Genomic DNA, 22,180 nt, shown 5'->3' with positions numbered 1-22,180 from the left:
CTAAACGTGAGAGACGTTTACAAAACACAAGGAGCAGATGGCCAGATGAGAGACGATCAGAGTAAACCAGAGTTGGTACTAGTTACTGTAAATAGCCTCCTTTTACCTGTCAGACTTTCATTGACTTTGCTCTTTATGTAAACATGTGCATTAAATCCTGATTAAGGCCTGAGATCAAAGAGTGGTAAAGATGTGTACTTGACCAAGCAAACCAATGAGCAAGCTTTTCTGTATAAAGGAGGAAAAAAGATGACCAGGAGAGTTTAGAAACAGTCAAAAGAACCAATCAATCCTGACTCTAAAGGAGAATGTATTCCTTTTAAAAATATGCATCCCATTTAATCACAACAGCTATTTAAAAAATGAAATATTGGGAACAACCCAAATGTCCTGAATGGGGAATGATTAAGCAAATTATAGCACATACAACTGGATAACATGGAACAATTAAAAACCATATTTCAGAAAATATTCAGTGATGTAGGAATGCTCAGGATATAATTAGTAAAAATGTAAAATAATAAAACTGTAAATATAGCATTTCTGTTTTGTAACAAAAGCATATAAATGTGCAAAAATGATCAGAAGGACGTGTCAAAATAGTCATTATCTGGGCAGCAGAACCACAGGTGATTCTTATTTTCTTCTTTATACCACGATTTGGAACAAATTTCATAATTTGGGGGCAAAATCCAGATATCAGTCATTTTCTGTTTATTAAATTGTTATTGAAATTATTTATAAATTTTTCAGCATACGTACTTTAGAAATTACATAAAATAACTTTTAAATAATGCCTGTAAAAGAAGGCAACGTGTTAGACAAAGAAGAATTTTCTTAATTTTCGTAATTATTCAACCCAATACTTAAATATCTTAGAGGAGATCTGTACTACATTAACTTCTGTGGCGTAAACCAAATACAAAAACATAGTTCCTACCCTTGAAGAGATTACCAGCTAGTTGGGAAATCAAGAAATATATCCTGAAGACTTCAAACTACGTAAAATATATATGATTTAATAGTGTAAACGGGGCTATAAGAAAATATTCACAGAAATTAAAAATCAGTCACCAGAAGATGACAAAAGAAAAAATAGTAAAAATCGATATATCGGTATATGATTGATGAGATTTTCCTCTGTAGGACTAACTCATCCTAAGAAATTATATGTCATTTCTGGAGACTGGAGGGAAATACCAAATTTAAATAGGATAACCTGGATTTATTTTGTTGCTGTCCCCAAGGAGAGAATGTAACTTTTTTAAAAAGAAAGAAAAAAAGAAAAGCAATGTAGTGTAATAAGTGGCTCCCAATCTTTAGTAAGCCTCAAGATGACCTGGGGGACTTTTTGAAACACAGAGTGCTGGTCCCCACCTTGGGAATTTGTTACCCAGTAGGTTTAAGGTGAGGCTTTTTGAAAAGAGAGGGGGAAAAAAGAGAGATAATTTGCTTTTTGAACAAATTTCCAAGTGAGGCGGATGCTACTGATCCAAGGACCATGCATTGGGAACCACTGATCTAATATATTACTTTGTAATCTCCTGTGGCGGGAATGGGTGAGTTCAAAATGCACACTGCAAGGAGTCTTGGGCAACTAGGTGCAGGAGGATGCATGGTCAGTGTCTGCAACATTCTCACTCTGGGGTGACTGCCCACTCTTGGTGCTACTGCTTCTGGGAATCTCCTGATGGGAACGACGCAGGCTCCCTTTGGATCCAGCCACATGTACATGATGCTTTGTATAGTTAGACCGTGGTCGAGTACCTGATCCCAATCTGGGACAATCCAACTCCCTTCTCTAGAAAACTGAAATTGAAATTGAGTCAATCTTTCCAGGACACAGGAAATAGAAAATGTGCGTTTGAGAGTGATAGATAATCATTTCAGTGGCATGCTGGAGCCAGGCTGGTTCATACTGACCCACAGGAGCCAACCGTTACATTTTCAAGAATTTTGTGAGTCAGTTGTTAAACACAGCCATTATTAAAAGTCAAATGAGTTTACTTGTAGTTAAAGAAATAATACAATAAAGAAAGATAGTAAATACACAGAACCTATTACTTACTAATTATTTTCCTACATTTTACTATTATTTCTGTTCTTGTGGTTGTATAAAACTGTTGTATCTTTGTGGTGGAAATGCTATATAATGGTGGCTACTGCACATCTCTTACCAACTCCATGCTTGAGAGTGTCACATTGTAGCTTAAAATCAGCCACAGTGACTGTATTAGTCAGGATCCTCCAGAGAAACAGAACCACTAGGGTACATATATTTACAAGAGGAGATTTATTATGGGAACTGGCTCACACAATTATGGAAGCCGAGAAGTTCCACAATCTGCCTTCTGCAAACTGAAGAATCAGGAAAACCAGTGGAGCAATTCAGTTTAAGTCTGAAGGCCTGATAAGTGGGTGAGGGACTCGTGTAAGTCCTGAAGTCCAAAGGCCTGAGTGAGAACCAGGTGCTCCAACATCCAAGAGCAAAAGAAGATGGGTGGGCCAGCTCAAGAAGAGAGAATTCACTCTTCCCTTCACCTTTTTATTCTATTTGGGTACTCAGTTGAATGATGACCACCCACACTGGTGAGAAAGGATCTTCAGTCTGCCAATTCAAATGCTAATGTCTTCTGAAAACACCTTCACAGACATACCCAGAAATTACATTTTACCAGCTATCTGGTCCTCCCTTAGTCCAGTCAAGTGGACACATAAAATTTATTATCACAGTAGAAGTATTTACACCACAAAAATCAGCAAACACTGCAAATCTGGGCTTGATCTATTGTTTCATTGACTGTCTACACTTTAAAAACGTACGGATAAAATGTTAATAATACAGATCAGAGTTTTTCAACCTTGGGCCAGATAATTCTTTACTATGGGAGGGATGTTCTGGCCTCTCCTCATTAGATGCCAGTAGCACCCCTTCCCTAGTTGTGGCAACCAAAAATGTCCTCCAGATTGCCAAATGTCCCTTGAGAAGCAAAATCTCCCTCCAGCGGAGAACCACTGATAAAAATTAAATTTAAAAGTGTGGTTTTAACCCACTTATGGTAATGGTAGACAATGAAGAATAATCCCTGGGGTTATTCTTCACTGATAAATTTTAATCAATGATAAATTTTAATCAGTGATAAAAATTAAATTTATAAGCCATTACTTAGTAAAAAGGACAAAAAATTGAGGAAATACTCTTCCAGTATTTGAAAACCATTGTCTGATTTAATGGAGTCTCTCATATCATTAACAAATAGGTGAAGTTCTGACATACATCTTCATTGTTTTACTTTTGTCTTATTCATTAATTTAAGCAAAAATATCAACCACCATTCATGTCAGAGCTGGACTTGTTTATCAATTATAACCATAGGTCGGCTAGGGATACAAGAGTTCTGCAAAAATCAGTGGAGTTATTCTGTGAGAATCAATTGTCTATATGGAATTTACAATAAAGAATATTGTGTAGTTTATTATTATTTATAAATTGTTGGTCTGGCCAGTTAGCACACTTGAGAGAGCATGGTGCTGCTAACATCAAGGTCACAGGTTTGGATCCCCATACTGGTCAGCCACCAAAACAAAACAAGCAAAACAAACAAAAAAAGAAATATAAATTGTGTCCTCCATATCAGTAAAAATTACACACACACACGCACGCACGCACACACGCACACACGCGCACACACACGTCCCCTCCCCCCCCCATCCAGTTTTTGAACATCTCCCAGCCAGCACTGGTAGATTGGTGAGAAAAAGCACGAATAGACAGTGAAGTATAAAACATGGTAGACAATGAAGAATAATCCCCGGGGCCCCCTGGACTTACAGTTCTCTACTCTAATTTTTCCTGGAGTCTGGCTTGCATTAGTGCTCCCAAATACACATGACTGAATCCTTGCACTGTATTCCTGCCTTTTCAAGGTGCACTTTTTGATTTTTTACATTTTAATGTTTCTGAATTCAGGAGGCATCTTACAACCAATGTGCCTATAATGAATACTAGGCTGGTCTGCCTAGATACTCTCTTCAGGCCAATGCCCCACACCCACCTGCTGGGAATAGGGGCGGCTGAGGGGGCACAGTTGATGGGCACACCCACCACCAATGACTGAAGTGGTGATTTGAAGGCCCAACTCTTCTTCCTCAACTCGAGGCAACTCTGAAGGGTCATCCTAGCTCCAGACTACCCCAAGGGATCACAGAGGGGGTCTCAGCTGCACCTCCCTGTGGTCCAGCTTCTCCCTCCAGCCTTCCCCACTTCCTTACAGATGCATCTCCCAGAGCACTCCCTAAGAAACTACAACCACTTGCATGAAAAGCAAAGAAATGCTTTGACCAGTAGACATGGTATTCTGGTCCATTTGTTAGGGAATTATGAAATTAGCATTCTAGTTTTTACATCAGTCATTTTTGTAAATATGGTGAGTGAGAGTTACTCCAGAGCCTGACCCAAGCCTTGTAACATCAGCAGAATTGAACTTAAGTATGTTGAATGTTGAGAAGTAGATCTTGGATCCTGGTGGAACTACAAATACCTGTGAGCCCCGTGAAGACCAGGCTGAGACACCAGCTGAAAATCCTCAGTGCCATCTTCTTTTTTGAACTTCCACAGTGATCAAGTGAGGGGCAGCCCATATACCACAGCCAGTGCCCTTTCCTTCTTCCTTGACATTTCTTGTCTACTGTTACCTCCCCTTCTATTCTCTTTGTCCCAAAGCTTTTGTACTGTTTTATTAGTGGGATATTTGAAATAAATGAAATAAGGAGGAAGTTCAGGAGGAAAAATAGAGAAAAAAATTAAGATTAGGAATAAGAAAGGGGAAAGAACCAAGAATTCTAAAAGGATTAAAGGAAATATGAGAAATACTACTTTCAACTCAATGCCAACCAATGAAAACCTAGAAGAAATGGATGATTGCCTAGCAAAAATTTAAGTTACTAAAATTAACCAGGGAAAACTAGAAAATTTAAATAGGCAATTACAACAGAGGGAAAAAAAGTGATTGTAGATCCCCCATTGAAAAAGGCCCAACATTCAGATGTTTTTACTAATGACATGGGTCTAATCTCTGCAGAAGATTCGGATCCTATATAGGAATGGCCGGTGTGCTCACTGGCTGAGCACGGTGCGGGCAACACCAAGCCAAGGGTTGATCCCCTTACCGGTCACAAAAAGACAAAAAAATAAATAAATAAAAATAATAAAATAAAATTCTTGAGGACCTCAAAAGGCTTTGTTTGTGTGTTATAGCTCTCAATATTTACCAAAATGGAAATTGAAACAGACATTTTTCAAAGTTATGAGTTCTTTTAAAAATAATATAGTAAACACATTATATGTTAATATAAACAACATGGTTTTATGAAAAGTAACTATATTTTCAAAAAATGTAGTGAGAAGAGCAACATTGTATTATATTATTGCAAATCTCTTTAATGTCCAGCTTAACAGAAGAAAACTGGATTCTCCTATCTACTTCTGCATTCAATCTCCTGCAATATATTATTTTGATTGAAGTATGTGAAGAAAATCTAGCGTTACGGAGATACGTAGTTAGGAAAGGGAAGAGTATCTTTATTAGATAATTGTGGATATTCTTCTTTGATACTACACCCAAACTTGACTAGCAGTCATTTTTTAAAAGTTGCAGTGTAGAACCTGAAACTATATTAATGAACTTTTCATACTCTTTTTACATTAAAAATCCATTGGTCTATCTTGAACTTAGACTGGATCTTTAATCATGTATGATTTTGTAACATCATGCATTTTGGAAAGTGTTAGTTCACTGATTTATGCAGCTCTTCCAAATATTGACACATTATTATTATACAATATATTTTTAATCAGGTTAATATCACCCCCTTCATTTCATGAGAAAAGCCTTTTAATGACTGGGGAGACATGAAGCTCATGATGGCAGATACAATTTTGCAAAATGCTCATTTTTACTGAAAGCTCACATTTTATCACTAGCAACAAATATTGCCAGAAGTTTTTCTTAAGTGATAGGCTCGTTTTGTTCATTTGCAAGAAAACGTCTGCCAAATACCCATCTGAATACCCATAGTTTGTCTGTTGGTTATTCTTCCAGGCAAAAGTAGTGCTCCAGGAGAGTTAGTTCAGCTTGCAATTCAAACAGTCACAAAATTCTTTTCCTACAGCCGACATCACACCGTGTATGCTGCAGAAGTGCTTTATGTAGGCTTCCTGTGTCATCTCACAGAATATTAAAAAGATGCCTACTCAAGTGTCAAGATTTAATAACATTAATAATCTTTAGTAACTTATGGAAAAGATTTTTAAGTGAACCTGTTTTTTTTTTTACCCATGAGCACGTGGCACTGAAGAGTATGAGCACTAGTACAGTTTGGGGCCAGTGGTTCGATTCATGTAAATGCAAACCTACTATTGCTTTTGTGCCTCAATACAAATGTCAACATAGTAAAAAGGGCTAATAATGTCTAAATGTTATTGTAAAAAGAGCTTTTGACCTCACCGGTCCCCTAAATGGACTATGCTTTAAGAACCACTGATCTAAAAGCTATTCCAGACTGCAGAAAAATTTGGAAAGCTCTCCAATGCATTTTATAAAACTATGATAAACTTAATACTGAAAGTTGATATAAGACCAGGAAAAAATTGTATATCCTGATTGCATTTATGAATATAGATTTAAAAGTTGGGCCTAAAATGTTAGCTATAAATAGAACCTAGCAGTGTGTCAAAAAAAAAAAAAATGTGACAAAGTGGGCTTATTCCAAAAAAATCTACCTAAATAATTAGTTATATCAACAAACTAAAAGAGAAAAAAATAAACGATTATATTTTTTAAAAATCCCAAGAAGGCATTTAATACAATTTCATGGTTATTATTAATAAAAACTCAATATAATAGAGGGAAATTATTTAAACATAATAAAGATTATTTAGCAATATTCAACAGTAAACACCATTCTAAATGGTGAAATACTTAAATGATAGCATGTACGTCATCACCGTTACATAAATCAACCTTGTTTTGGATGTTCTATGAAAGAAATAAGAAAAAATAAATAATAAATATAAATACTGGAAAAGAAGAGATAAAATTATTGCAGTCTGCTGATGATTAGACTGTTTTCCTAGAAAACCCTATAGCCATTGGCTTTGTAAAAACTAGAAATTAACAAGGAGATGAGGTAATATAGCTATATTCAAGATAAATTTAAAATTAATGTTTTTCTATGTATGCACTAATGAAGTGGAGATGGAAGTAGGAAAATGTCTCATTCAAGAACTACAAAATCTTAGAAATAATTTGAAAAAAAATTCTGGATTATATGGGGAAAGATTTATAAAATGTTATTGAAGGATATAAAGCAAGACCTCCAAAAAGTATAACAAATATGTTCTTGGCTAAGGAGGCATAGTAGCATAAAGTCAGTTTTCCAAAAAGTAATATATAAAATCCATATTTCACTTAAAATTTTTATGGAGTAGGGTTTTATTATTGGACAAAATGATCTTAAAGATTATATGAAGTATAAATTCCTAGTAATAGCCATGAAAATTATTAAGAAAATCCTAGTGGAGTTTTGCTTCTGTCCTGGAGGAACGACTGTTATAAGAACTGCCCTCTTACCATAAACAACTACCAAAAAAAAAAAAAAACCAGACAAAATATATGAAACAACTATTTCTCAAACAACTATTTTTCAGACACTGGATAACAGTCAGCAAAGGGCTGTGATCCTTGAGAGAAGAGAAACCAATAAGGTGAGCCCTGGCCCACATTACTACCTGCAGGCAGTTTCCAGGGTACAGCACAGGTAGGAGAACCCAAGCAGAGCCCAGTTGTCTCACTGAGTTGAAGAAAGAGACTACAGTTCTGGGAGATTGAGGAGGCGACATATGTGGGGCAGAATACTGGAAAAGGAGAGCGGTGTATGGGGGAGATCTTCAGAGATCTGCAGAGGAGTCCAATCAAATCATTGGCTGAATCCTAATCTGCATATGTTTGGGTGCAATGTGCAAGACTGGGTAAAGAACCACCATACAGCAGAAGGCCATACAATGCCTGGAGCTCACAGCAATGAGCATACACCAGGCATAGGACAGAGTCCTCAGAAGGGAACTACCTGAGTAGTGGGGCTAAATTATCCTTAGATTAAAGGATACTCTGACTCACTCTAACAAAGTTTAAAAGCAAGCTTCAAAAGGATCAAACTGATTCCAAGTCACTTAACTGCGTGTCAGATCAAAGGCTAATATTTTTAAAGGAATGCAAAAGAATTTAAAACTCAACAATGTAAAAACCCATATTATCCTGAGATCCAAACAAAATTACCAGGCATGCAGGAAAATATAATCCATAACCAGGAGAAAAATCAATCAATATAGTAAACCTAGAAATGACAGAGATGATGAAATAGTAAAGCCTCTAAAACAGCTATTATTTCAGTTATTCAAGAATGTAAAGGATACATTCTCTACATAATGAATAATAAACATAAACATAATGAAGAGAGAAATGGAAGAAAACAAGACCCAAATAAAACTTCTAAAAATGAAAAATACAACATCTCAAATGAAAAGAAATACCCTGGAGGGCATTAACAGCAGATTAGTCACGGAAAAAAATATCAGTGAACTTGAAGACTTAGCAATAAAAATGGTATTTAAAAAAATACTGAGAGAGGGGAAAAAAGTTTGGAAAAGTGAGTAGAGCATCAGTGACCCATAGGACAGTTTCAAGCAGTCCACTCTACCTAGAGCCCCAGAATTAGAGCCCCAGAAAGGTCATAGGTGGGGGGATATTTCAAGAATTAATGGCCACAAGATTTTCCAAGTTTGATGAAAACTGGAAGACACACAGATCCAAAAAGTTCATGAACCCCAGCAGGAAATTAAACCAGGGTACATCATCAAATTTCTGAGAAGCAGCGATAAAGAGAATATGTTAGATGCTGCAACCAAAAGTCATTATATAAAGAGAAACAAAGAAGAAAATGATTACAGACTTCCTATCAGAAACCATGCAAGCCAGAAGACAGTGACTTTTTTCTTTTTACTTAATTAGGCATGTAGCCCATTTTTATTGTAGAAAGACAAGTGTATGTGAGTAAAAAGATCATTTCACTTTGTCCCACCATTCACAGGTAACCAATACACACTTACCGTGTATCTTTCCAGATTTCTTTATTTACATTTCTCTCTTTATACGCATATACATACACAAATATTTTTACAAAAATATGGTCATACCATGAATACCATCTATAATGGTGTCTTGGTGTCAATTTATATCTGCATCTTATTTGTGTCCATAGTGGTGTGAATCATTAAGACTGTGAGGACTTCCACCGTGGATATACCAAAATTTATTTAATTCCCTGTTATGGGACATTTTTGTTTTACTAATGTTTAGACATTGTAAATAATGCCTCAAGAAACATCTTTGTACCTCTATCTCTGGTATAATTATTTCTTTAGGAAAAAGTCCTAGAATTAGAAATAGCAAGGTATACGATATTAGCAACATTTTTTAAGGCTTTTCAGTGTCTTTAAGGTGTATCTGCTACATCCTGCTTCCATACAAATTCTTCTGAACAGCCAGTGCCCAAGCTATAGCTCTCAGCACAGATGAAGACAGCCAGGAAGCCCCAGTCAACACTTCTGCCCAGTCTGTGAGCCCTTAGGTAGTATATTAGTCCATTTGTGTTGCTATAACAGAAATACCTGAGACTAGGTAATTTATAACGAACAGAGGTTTATTTGGCTTATGATTCTGGGACAGCTGCATCTTGTGCGGGCCTCAGGTTGCTTCTACTGATGGAGGAAAGCGGCAGGCAGCAGGTGGGTACAAGCAGATCACATGGCGAGAGGAAGCAAGAGAGAGCGAGAGAGGAGGTGCCAGGGTCTTTTTAAGCAGCGAGCTCTGGTGGGAACTAATAGAGCGAGACCTCACTCATTACTCCCCCCGCCCCCAGAGAGAGCATTAATCCATTCATGAGGGATCCACCCCCATGACTCATTCAGTTTCCAACACTGCCACATTGGAGATCAAATTTCCACATGAGTTTTGGAGGGGACAACACATCCAAACTCCATCAGGTAGTTCAGTGGCTGAGGCATGACCTGGAATTCAAATATTCTTTTGGAACCACAGGGGAAATTTCGAATATCTTTCTCTTGAGGGATATTTTCACCAGAAATCCCAATGGGGGTGATGCCTCTGCCATATCTGAAGATCTGCTCTAGTTCAAGGTCTTTCTATGTCTTAAACTTACAGAAAATTTTATCTTCCCTGGATTCGTGTTTTGCTGTGGAATCCGGTTCTTCCTCAAGTGCTTTGCCCATGCTCCATATAACCTCTCAGTCGTCTTCCTTTTCCATGACTTGAGGCAAAATGTCATCATCTGTTTCCATTACAATTTCAAATTCTGGAAAAAGGAAGCTGTGGTCTGGAACTGTATGGTGCAAATGATCTGGTTGTGTGCAGGCCTATTTATGTTAGAGCCTGGCGCTCCTTACTGCATTAATGGGCCTTGTGGTATCTGGAGTATGTTTTGGGCCTAAACAGCTGCAAACCCTGCAAAGATGAGCACCAGACTTAAGTTGGAGACACACAGATTCTCCCATACCTGGGGGAGGATTCTCAAAAGTCGTTTTTCCTGGGCAGCTGATACCTAAACACTCGCAGGCTGGCTCAGCATGGTGTCACTGCGCCTGCAGCAGGAAGGCCAGCAAGCAGCCACAGAGCTGGCCCAGGCACCACAGCCACCTTGGGGGGCACCAAGCACAGGCTACTTTGGACCACCGCCTGGCTGAATGGCAGTGGAGTGACATTTTTTAAGTACTTAAAAAAACCATCAATTGAGGATTCTATACTCAGCAAAAATATCTACAATTAAAGTGAACTAAAGATTTTTTTCAGACAAACAGAAGTTGAGAGAATTCATCACCAGCTAACCTGCACTACAAGGAATGTTAAAGAAAGTTCTTCAGACAGAAGAAAAATCATGCAAAAAGAAAAGGGGTGGGGGGAAATGCAGAAATGGTAAACATGTGAATAAATACCAAAGACTTTTTCTCATTTTTTAATCTCTTTAAAAGAAAGGTAATTGACTATTTAAATCAATAATTGCATTAAATGCAAATTAGCTAAACAATACAATTGAAAGGCAGGAACTATCAGTCTGGATTTAAAAAATAAAAACCAACTATATGCAGTCTACAAGAATCCCACTTTAAATTTAAGGAAACAGTTAAAAGTAAAAGAATGAGAAAGGATATACCTATTCAGCCATTAATTTTAAAAAATTATTGGTGGTTGCCTTAGTCCGTTTGGGTTGCTGTAACAAAATACCTTAGACTGGATAATTTTTAACAATGGAAATTTATTACTCACAGTTCTGGAGGCTGGGAAGTCCAAGATCAAGGTGCCAGCAGATTTGGTGTCTGGTGAGGACCCATTCCTCAGAGATGGCAACTTCTTGCTGTCTCCTCACATGGCAGAAGGGGTAAGGGACTCCCTCAAGGCCATTTTATATGGGCACTAATCCCATTTATGAGGGTAGAGCCCTCATGACCTAATCACTTCCCAAAGGCCCCACCTCTTAATACTATTACCTTATAAATATTTGGGGGTTGGGGACACAAACATTCAGATCATCATAGTGGCTACGTTAATATCAGATGAAGCAAACTTCATAATAAGGAATATTACTAGGGAGAAAAAGGGACTTTTCATAATGACAAAGATGTCAATATACCAAGAGGATGTAACAATCCTAAACAGGCATGCAACTAATAACATAGCATCAAAATACGTGAAGCAGAAAATGTTACAACTGAAAGAAGTAGACAAGCCTACGATTACAGATGAAGATTTCCACACATTACTATTAGTAATTAATAGCACAAGTAGACAGAAAATCAGCAAGGACACGGGAGACCTAAACATTATCAATTAACATGACCTAATGGAAATTTATAGAATACTCTGCCTCAAACATTGGAATATATATTCTTTTCTAGTCCATTTGGAACATGCACTAAGACAGAGTATATTCTGATGCATTAAACAAGTCTCAATAAATTTAAAAGAATTAAAACCATACAATGTATGTTCTCTGACAATAATGGAATTAAACGAAATCAATAACAGAAAAATACCTATAAAATCCTCAAATATTTAGAAATTAGACAATACACTTTTAAATAATCTATAGGGACAAAAAATAAATCACAAGGGAAGTTGATAAGTATTTCGAGTTGAATGAAAATTAAAATACAATATATAAAAACCTGTGGCATGGAATCAGAAATCCCCAGGCCCTGATAGTTTTACTAGAGAACTTAGAAAAAAAAATAAGTATTAACATCAATTTTGCAGTGTCTTTCAGAAAATAGAAGAGGAAACACTTCCCAACTCATTTTGTGAGGCCAGTTTCCCTGATCCCGACAGAAACAGTACAGAAAAATAAAACTGCAGACCAGTTACAAACTTAGACACAAAATTTCTCAACAAAATATTAGCAAATTGAATCTAACAATGTATAGAAAGAGTTATACACTATGATCAATTGGGATTTATTCCATGTATGAAAGACTGGTTCAACATTCAAAATCAATCAATATAATCAACTATATCAACAGGCTAAAGAAGAAAAATCGTGTGACCATATTAATTGATGCAGAAGAAAGCATTTGGCACAATTCAACACTCATTTATGATAAAAACTTACAGGAAAATAGGAAAGAGAACTTACAAAAACTACAGCTAACATCCTATTTAATGAGGAAAGAGTGGTTTCCCAATGGGTTGGGGAAACACCCCAAATATATATTAACTAATGAATGGATAAACAAATTGTGGTATAATTCATTTAAAGGGATATTATTCTGCAACAAAGAGAAATAAACAGCTGAAACATGCAACAACATGGAAAAATCTCAAAACATTATTCCAAACACAAAATACTATGCACTGCATGGTTCCATTTATATGAAATTTTAGAATTATTAAAAATATAGTGAAAGAAAGCAGATTATTGACCACCAGGAGCTGGGACTTGGGCTGGGAATTGACTACAAAGGGGCAAGAAAGAAATTTGTTGGGGGGTAAGGGGAGAGATGAGGGAAATGGAAATATTTCTACATTATGAGATGGAAAAAAGGATATTTCCATACCCTCCCTATACTTTATATCCTCTGATACATTCCATACTCCTCCTATTATATCTACCCTTAGCATCCTCTACCACTATCTTTTTGTGTTAACCACCAGACCCAAGACACACGTACTTCGCCAGTTTGGGAGGGAGAGCACTGTTTATGACAGGAGCCGCTACAATTCATAGCACCCAAAAGGAGGGGTAGAACATTGCAGGTGGGCAATAGCAATGGCCATGGAAAAGCTGGCTATGAATGGCCCCCAGATGTTAGACATAACTATCAAGACACCTTTATATGCCATATTCATCTATTTTAAAATATCCTGTTTTCACATTTTAAGTTCTCTGAAACAAGGATGTATCTTTCAATTGATATCATGCAATTATAACTGTGTGTATTTATTTTTCTTTCTTAGTGATGAAAGTGGTACACCTTTTTTATTTCAGACCAGTTACATCGGGAAATATGAATTGATGGCCTCTATAGAGTCAATAAACTGCAGAATGGCTAGACAGAGGATTCACAGAATTTTTGCTTTGACTTATAAGTGTAAGACAGAAGAGATGAATCAAGGCAGAATGTAGAAGCCTGGACCCCAAGCCCCAGACCCCCAAGTTATATTTGAGATTAATAGTCTTGTTTCACCTATTCTTACGTATTCTAGTTAAAGCAGAGGAAGTTCATTGGCAAGTGGTGTCAATAGCTTTTGGAATAAGAAATCACAAATAGAGCTGGAAGAGAGAGGGGTAGGGTAAGGTAACAAGAGCAGGTCCCATCACCAGCAGGGGGCACCACAAATAGAGAAGACAACTAGATGGCCATGGGGTTGGCTGGCTCAGGAAGAGTGTGGCTGGCTCTTGTGAAATCAGATAACTTGTCACAGCACTGTTATGAAATTAGGAACTTGGTACGGTGCTCCAAGCAGCATGGGGTCTTGGTACTATAATTACTTAATCTTTCTGTACTTCAGTTTCTTCGTCTGTAAAGTGGGGAATCATAATAGTTCCTATTAATAGAATTAGCTGATTAAAAAGAGGTAACACATATAAAGAGTTAAAACAGTGCCTGGCATATGGCAAATACTCAATAATTTTATGCATCATCATGATCATTTCCATAAGTGCTTTACAATTTACATATCCATTCTTTCAACAAACATTTATTTAGCAGTTACAATGGTAGGACCTGGATAGTTTATTGCGTTTTGTTACTTTCTTTATGTATTTTTAATTCCCTTAGAAATAGCCATAGCCCAGTGCCAATTCCTCATAACTCTTACTTACCCTATTCAATTTATTTTATTTCCATTCCGTCATCCTGTCAGTTAAGCAATTTGTTGAAAATAGGGCCAGAGTTTTTACTCTTTACATTTAAAACAATACTGTTGATTCATCATAGAATATGCCAGATTTTAGCATGTCAACAATGATCTAGAAAAACACACAAGACTGAAAAAAGAGAGTAGAAAGTGGCTTTGTCACTTAAGGAGGTGTGATATTAGGCCAATCATTTGCAAAATAAATTCTTAACTGGCAGAGATTGTGAGAGAAACAAATGGGACCAAGTGTATCAAAATGCATACATTTATTACTTATAAGTAAACTCTAAATCACAGTAAGTTCTGTTATCAAAAATACCATGATTTTTTTATTGCTAAAGATTTTTAGTAATTAAATATATTTACATAGTAACTTCCTACTAAGGAATCCACAAATTTTAGTCTCAGAGTTTTTGAGAAAAATAAGAGATAGAAATAATAAATTACTCTGAGTTTATGTGCCATTTTTGTTGCATTGATGAGAGGAAATTATCCAACATTTGTTAGTGGGCACTAGTGTTAGGTCTAGAATCTGTACATCTTAGTTCCCAGACTTGCATTTCTCCCATTGGATTCTAAGTCCCTGGACCTTCCAAAGGCATTATTTGGGAGCAATACCAATTCCCAGGCCTCACTCCCGACCATTACATCAGAACTTCTGAATGTGGAGGCTGGACAATAATCATTTTAAAAGCTTCCCAGATGATTCTAAGGGCATCCAATGTTCAAAATTACTAATAGAGAATTCAATGTCCACCATGCAATTTAAAAATCACACGTGTACTACAGTATACTTTTGAATGTCAGTTTCTCTCCCGAAATGATTTTGTTGAGAATCTACTCCATGCAAGGTGTAGAACTCAGTGTGGAATGTCATGGTGTCCTTTTCTGTATTTCCTTTAATTGCACTTTTGTTGTTGTAGTTAATAGTCTGCTTTATTTTATATTTATTTTTGTACTTATTTAAGCCATCTTTTAAAATACACCTTTCCTGAAAACAAGAACTACTACAGCACCCTCTAATGGCTAATTTGTCATGGCTAATTGTGTAGTTGCCCACCTTGTAATAATTCCACCTTGGAATGGCCCCAAATCCCATCTTTCCACCTTCACTCCTGCTACACTCCTCCCCTCCGAATATTGCCCCCATTTCATTTTATTTTCCTATTTTCAGCTCTCACTTCCACAAACTTTATCTTTGTTTTTCATAAGAACTCCACTTGCCTTTCATCTCATTCTTTAAAGCATTTCATCCCCCAGATATTACCTGAATGACTTTACAATTCTTCCTCGTCCTCTGTGGTCTTCCCTGACGTTTTCACCCTTTCCCGCTTTCTACCACCTCTTCACTTCATTCCCTCACCCCGTCACTTAACCAACTTTCTTCTTAATTCCCCACGGGCGTATGAGTCCTACTTGAAAGTCTCCACTGCCTGTGGGAGGGAGATGGGGTGTGAGGAGCAGCTTCTGGTCAGTGTTGGCCAAGTGGTCAAGTGAGAACTGGGCCAGCTGGGGGAGGAGGACCTGATTGTCCCATACTGGACATGCAGGGTGGGGAACAGGCAGGGGAGAGAGTATACAAGCCATTGTCAAAATGCCAAGAAGAAAAAAAAAAATGCCAAGTAGAAGAGGTAAACCCAGAGGAACAGCCAGCAAGTTCATGGACCGAGCCAAGAGGAGACAGGTCAGAATCAGGAACAGGTAGAGAGGAAGCGTAGGTAACAAAATGCAGAGATCAGAGTCCATGAGCAAGACAGATGAATGTGTTGTTTACAGCTTCCTAGTTTCACTAGTGCTCCACATCTCTGTACCTGGTCTGTCTTAAAGTGTTCATACTTAAGTACATTCTGCTCTCTATAGACCTGAGTGTCAGCAGATGGGGACTTTGAGAGTAAGAGATGTGAAAACTGCTGTGTCGCTATAGTCCTCACAGTAAGTAGATGGTGGAATGATATGTTAGTTTCTTGTATGTGGTTGGTAGTAACAGGGCCAGGGTGGAAACACACACCATGAGGAAGTAATGCCAGGTGTTGTGGGGGCTGGGCTGGAAAGGCGGAATTGTCAACAGAGAGAGGTGGAAGCAGAGGTAACCCAAGGGGCAAATGTAAGGCGTTGTGAAGAGAAATCAGAAGTCTGTGTCCAAAGGACCGCATCAAGCATGAGATCGGAGGGATGAGTACACAGACATAAACAAGACAGGGGGCAAGGGGTCAAGAGTTGAAGGACCAGAAATATTTTCAGGAAGCTGAGTGCAGTCATGAAATAGATATTTGGTGTTGTAGGCTGTGCACAAAGTATCAGAGCGGGAGTCCATTTACCTTGAGCATTGGCCACCTGTGCTAGGGGCACCTGGCCAGTTTAAAGACACAGGGTCAGGTATCTCCTCTGATAGATCCCTGCTATCAGACAGGACAGGTCCAGAGTTTCCCACGTGGGTTTTCCTGATGGAAGTGGAGTTGCTCTGGAGCTGTGTACGAGCACTCAAGAGCATCCTCCAGTCTGCTCCCCATTGGACCAGACTTGGAAGTGGTCTTAGTGCTTAAGGGCTACATCAACCTCACTCACCATTTATTTGAGGACACATACTAGATTGTATGATAGAGGACAGGTGCTGAAATTTGGGTTGGCGTACTACGTATGGTGGAACTGAATATGGGAGGCAATAAGAGCTGTGAACTTGGACATTATGAAGGGTCCTAGACTCTCTGGTGAGGACAGGTATGAAATGTGATGGAAGGAGAGTCAGGAGCCCACCCATCTGAATTATTCCCCTCACTATTTAGTACTTAATGACTATGGCCTAGTATTCTCATGTCTCTTGTGGTACTTAAGGGAGTCCTGTGGGTGTTCCTGAACAGCCTGAGCTTCTACATAGATTTGACTCATAGCTGGGCACACAGAGGTTCTAGATACCAGGAAGAAGTGGTGGAAAACCCTAAATACCACAAAAGGGAGTATTCAGTGGAGATGAGTTCAGAGAGCTGTTATATAAACTCGGTGGTTATTTCTAGACACCCACTTATCTGTTCATCTTTGCCATCATTAAGCTATTACAAAGATGCTTCTTTTCCAGCCTCATCCGAAAATTGTTGTGCCTTTACCTCAGTAAATCCTGTAGTTGCATAAAAGAATGTCTGGGTGCTGGATGATAATGATTTCCAAACTGTTCCAGGCGAGTCATTAATGCAGACAGAACAGGTTGACTCGAGAGGCACAGGGTCTTTGAGCACAGCCCTGTCCTGACCTCCCTTAGGAGGCCAGTACTCTTCTCCCTCAGCAGCAACTTAGTGAGGTTGAGGGACAGCAAAATATCTCTATCAGTAGCTCTTCCTTGGCTTTATTACAACCACCCTACAATCCTGCAAGGTAAATAATATCACCCTGAGCCAGTGGAAACGTGGCAATTAAGTAACTTGCCCACAGTCGCATAGCTATGAGCACAGGACCCAGCATTTGAGCCCAGGTCTGCCTTATTTCAAAGTCCATGATCTGATCCACTGAGTTAATACTGCCTCAATGTAGAATGAGGAACAATATCAGGATACAAAAAAGCCATGCCACTCAGACAAGTTAGGGCTTGGCAATTTCAACATTAGTTCCCATTATGGCCAACAGGGAAAGGGAGGTGAACATAGATTACAGCACCTAGTGGTCTGGAAGGTAGCTGGCCCCCACCTATGCTAGAAATCGATATGAGGGTACTTCAAAAAGTTCATGGAAAGATTCACATTATCTTTTAATTCTATTTTTCCATGAAGGTTTTGAAGTACCCTCATATAAATCCAATGCATAGATTTTCAGTGAGTAGGTCTTCTTTGGGGTGCTCAAAAAAAGATGTTTTGTTGTTGCTTGTTTGTTTTTATTTTTTCATCAAAAGCCAAAGCTGTTTTTAGTGTTTCAACAATGACTTTCTGAAAATGGCTATATTTCCTTTCTCTCAAGGCTCAATTGAGGACCTAGGAGACATCAGACACCAATAAATTTATCAAAATGATCATTTAAATCACATATAGAATTAGTCTAAATAGTAAATTAGAATTACAAAATTTTTTAAATTATAGGAATTTGGAAAATAGAAAAAATAAAATCACACATAATTCCAACTGTATCATGCAATCCCTGTTATGATTTGGTACAATTTATGTGCATATTTTATATGCACATTTATAGACTTTGTAATAATTGTGCACATGTTGTTTTTCATTCTGCTTTTTTTATTTGGTATTATAACATACCCACTTTCCCATTTTGATTCACTGTCTTCATAGTGATGCTTTTTTTATTTGGTATTATAACATACCCACTTTCCCATTTTGATTCACTGTCTTCATAGTGGTTTATTTAGGTAGTTATATAATATTTCATTAAGTGGGCTATAATCACAATTTATTTAAATCATTCCCCCACTGTTGAATATTTGGGTCATTGCAAGTTTTTCCTATTATAAATTATTCTACAGTGAAAATCTTAATGTAAATAGTATTTTGTTTCCATAAAGTGTTTTAGATTTATTACTTCTTAGGTTCACTACCAGCCTGAGCCAAGTTTTAAGCATGACATACCTCAATTAATGGATTGACATGCTAGCCCTGCTTCTTATCTGTCCTGTATAACATTAAGAAATTAATCATCCTAAAATGCCACTTTCATTATGTCACTTTTTTAGTATATGCTTATCTACCCATCTTCTGTGTGGCATGATTTGACTACTCTTTCCTAACCCTTACAGACCAAAATGTGAAGCATGGTGGGCCCCAAAGGCTACCTACCCTTCAGGAACCAAGGACTAAATTGGAGCCAGTGGGACTAGATTTAGGACACACCAACCCAGACACAATGTTGGGTCCCAAAATGTCACAGTATCCACTGGAGCAAGAAAAACTTGGGTCCAGTTCAAGTTGGATCCAGGAGGTCTCATCTGGTAAGTGGGGACACAGCATCGATAGTCACTGAGTAGCAGTAACATACATTGTCAAGCAGAACCAAAAGAAATTTATCCAGGTTGAAATAGACTTAGAAGTGGAGTGAGCAGTGTCAGACACCTGGGGGCAAAAAAGCCAGCACAAACTAGACAAGGGATCCAGCCCAGCCAAAGAGGCCTAGCTTTGTGGCATGGCTCCAGAACTACCAGATCACGAGAGTGCAAACAGGGAACCAGGACAGAAGCCCAGTTGTATAAACTAGTCCTTCGTGAGAGCAGTAGGGAAGGCCGCATCCTACAAGGAGCAGGCAGGTTTATAAGAAGTCAGGTTTTGAGAAAATCACCAGATTGAATCTGGTTTGGAGCCCTAGACTAGGTCTGGAACTAGTGGGCCTGGGTTCTTGATGTACTACTCACGGGCTGAGAAAATCTATTACCCAAAGACTGCGAGAGACAGCCTGCTGATATAAGCACTCACTCTCTATAGCTGGCAGAGACTGACATCCAGAAAGATCCCCTAACCAAAAACAAAATAAGTAAAAACACACACCTATCTACCTAAAATCAAATGCATATGTATGGTACAGCCCACCAACATGGTGGGATGAAACTCATTTTTAGCATTCCTTTCTTTTGGTTTGAAGGCATTATCATTCTTAAAAGATATATAAAGCCCTGCCAACTTCACTTAAACAACACCTTAGTGTAAGCTATCTATTTCTCTATAAAATTGAGGATTAGCTGAAAGGTGATTTAGATCGAGGGCAGGGAGGAGACAAGGGGAATTCAGAGCTAGTAGTGGACAATTAGCCATTGTGTGTGTGTGTGAGAGAGAGAGAGAGATTTATTTTAAGGAATTGACTAACACAGTTGCAGGGTCTGGCAAATCTAAAATCTGCAGGGCAGGGCAGGCCAGCACATCGGAGAATCAGGGAAGAGTTGATGTTACAGCCTTGAATCTGAAGACAGTCTGGAGACAGAATTCCTTCCTCTTCAGGAGATGTCAGTTTTTTTTCTCTTAAGGTCTTCACCTGATTGCATGAGGCCCACCCACATTGTAGAGGGTAATCTGCTTGACTCAAAGCAGATTTGAATGTCAATCATATCTAAAAAAAATATTTCCATAGCAACATTTAAATTGGTGTTTGTTACCACATCTTAACCAAACTGACATGTAAAATTAACCATCACAGCCATGAAACAAATAAATCAAGCTCCCTCAACCCCTGAGTATGGGAGAGAGAGAAGGCCAAATATGTCTTTTCCCAATTCTTCCCAGATTATGAGACCAAACCTAAATTTCTTATTCTTATACATAAGGGCTTATTTTTCATGGCTCCTGAATACAGACACCTTCACTCATGGACCTGGTCAGCCCTTCCACTCTCCCATTCACTGGCATTCACCAGCAGACCATGGTTACTCCCGCTGCCTTGAACCCCATACCTCTCCACCCGTTCAGACCTCCCGCTTCATTCGAGAACAAGCTCACAACAATGCTTCTCTACCAAGACTTCTTTGATGTGGGGGCTCAGACCTAAGGTGGCATTTCCCTTCTGACTAAATCTGAAAGAAAAGATACAATGAGATGTCAACAAAAGCCACAGTTAGAGAAATGAAGCCTGGAACTGGCATTTTTCCCTCTGCATGTTAACTAGCAGTACAAGGGAGTCCATTTGAGAGAGCTATTCCCCACCTGTTTGTGATGCTCAAGAACATTGCAGTCCTCTTGGTTCCTTCTCAAGGTCAAAAACATTTATTTATAGCTCAGTCCTGCTTCCTTTTAGCTCTCAGTGTTGCTTTATATGTTTAGTTGACTGTAGCCAAATTAAGCAACAGATGACAATAAAGAGTTGATTTTTATTATTGAGGTAAATTTACATGTAGTGAAATGGAAACTTAAATACAGTGAAATGTATTAAGTGTACAAATAAATGAGTTTTGACGAATGTATACATACATGTAATCACCACCAACCCAGTCAGGATAGAGATATTTCTATCACTGCAAGAAGTTCCTCATGAAATTTATTTTTTTTAATTTCTTTCTTCTCTTCATTTTTTACTTTTTTTCATTTAAAAGACTATATTTTAGAACAGTTTTAGGTTTGCAAAGAAATGAGAAGAAAATACAGAGATTTTCCATAGACTCCCTGCCCCTATTCCCCATTTCTCCCATTATTAACGTCTTTCATTAGTATAGTCATTTGTTAAAATTGAAGAGCCAATACAGATACATTATTAACTAAAATCCATAGTTTTCATTAGAGTTCATTCTTAGTGTTGTACTTCTTTCACTTAGCAATGTGCAATCAAAGTTCTTCCTTGTCTTTTTGTGGCTTGATAGAGCATTTCTTTTCATCACTGAATAATATTTCATTGTGTGGACACACTTTATCCATTCACCTATTGAAGGACATCTTGGTTGCTTCCAAGTTTTGGCAATTGTTAATAAACCTGCTGTAAACATTTGTGTGCAGGTTTTTGTGTCGACGTTAAGTTTACAACTCATTTGGGTAAATACCAAGGAGCACAATTGCTGGCTTGCATGGTAAGAGTATGTTTAGTTTTGTAAGAAACTATCCACCAAAGTGGCTGTACTATTTTGTATTCCAACCAACAAAGAAAGAGAGTTCCTTTTACTCCAAATCCTCACCAGTATTTGGTGTTGTCAGTGTTTGGTATTTTAGCCATTCTAAAAGATGTGTAGTCATATCTCATTGCTGTTTTAATTTGCAATTCCTTAATGACAGATGATTATGAGCACCTTTTTA

The 22,180-nt window shown here is 37.9% G+C and overlaps 1 pseudogene; it reads right to left on the bottom strand.

Moving 5' to 3' along the window:
- Positions 1-9,552: 9,552 nt before the first annotated feature.
- Positions 9,553-22,180, bottom strand: part of LOC134381057 (programmed cell death protein 2-like) — a 35,147-nt pseudogene continuing 22,519 nt past the window's right edge.

The sequence above is a fragment of the Cynocephalus volans genome, chromosome 6 (assembly GCF_027409185.1).
Source record: "Cynocephalus volans isolate mCynVol1 chromosome 6, mCynVol1.pri, whole genome shotgun sequence".
Lineage (NCBI taxonomy): Eukaryota > Metazoa > Chordata > Mammalia > Dermoptera > Cynocephalidae > Cynocephalus > Cynocephalus volans.
This window is presented reverse-complemented; position numbering and strand designations above follow the sequence as displayed.